The following is a 1,395-nucleotide window of genomic DNA, read 5'->3' on the forward strand; positions in this document are numbered from 1 at the left end:
TGCCCTCAGGATTTATCCTGAGATCCTGTACCTCAGATTGTAGAACCTTTGTCAGTGTCAGCCATGTGGATGAGTCACGGCCATTGCTTGGCCAATGGGGCACTGATGTTTTTTAAAAGACACATTTTTATTAAATAATCCTTATAATAGTTACTTGTAAATCCAGTGAGAAAATAATTTTTCCTCTCTCTTTGCTTTGATAATCATGCAAGATTTTTATAAAAACAACACAAGGATGTGTAAATCACCTATTAACTTCCTGAAATATGACCAACTCTTAACTCCATATCCAAAATTAAAATGAAAGAGAACTCAAAAAATAGAATTCCTTCATGGTTTCAACTTATTTTCCCAACTCTTAGGCCTTCAAACACACTCTTAACTCCAGCTAAATTCTTAGTTAATTCGTACAATTGTTAGGGCCTTGATATTGATCTTGCCAGCCTCAACAACTATGAAAAATAATTTTCATTCATAAGCATCATTTTGTTATCTGCAGAGAATCCCATGTAAAAAGAAGCTCAGATTTCCCTTTAAAATCAAAACCAAATCCTTGGCCATGTGAAAGAATTGCCTTGGAAATAGGTTGGCCATGCCAAGTCAGAATGATTAAAATCCTAAACACAGCATGAAGCGGAAGCTTGCAAGCTAGGCTGTTCCAAATTCTTGACCCAAAGAAATGGTGCAAGATACTAAATAACTGCTGTTGTTTGAATCCCCTGGAATTTGGGTTGATTATATAATAATGGATAACTCATAGCTTGACTTATAACTACTAAAGAAAAGCATAAATTTAAAAAGCTTATAAACAAACCAGACAAGTAGGAATTAATTAGGGAAGAAACCTAATTAACTAAAAAGTGTTCAGAAAATGCATATAAATAGTGAACATTCCTTTAATGTTACATTAAAGGAAGGGGCTTTGCAAATAAATTACTTAGGCTAGTATCCAAGCTATTTATTTGTAAACTTCAGGAAATTATCTCTTTTCAAGATAAAATCATTTAATTTATAAAATAGGTTGATAAAGATGATACTTAAATTAAGTTTAAATATAAATATTATATGACATTATCCAAAACTGCTTAGAACTTTTGAGTGCCATACACATACTGTATGTAAAAAATAAACATATACATATTCAGACAATGTTGTACATCCATATATTCACTTAATCCTTCTAACTACCTGATACAATATGTACTACTATACTTTCCATTTTACAGATGAAAGAAACTAAATCACAGCTAGGAAGATCCAGAGCCAGACATCAACTTCAGTTAATTTCATGTTTGCACAGTTAATCCTTATAATAACCTCTGGTTAAAACATGCTTCACACATACTTGATATTACTGAGGAGTCGTGCTAATTGAGGTTGGAAATAATATATATA

Source organism: Octodon degus, unplaced genomic scaffold (assembly GCF_000260255.1).
Source record: "Octodon degus isolate 3935 unplaced genomic scaffold, OctDeg1.0 scaffold00277, whole genome shotgun sequence".
In the NCBI taxonomy this organism is placed as follows: Eukaryota; Metazoa; Chordata; class Mammalia; order Rodentia; family Octodontidae; genus Octodon; species Octodon degus.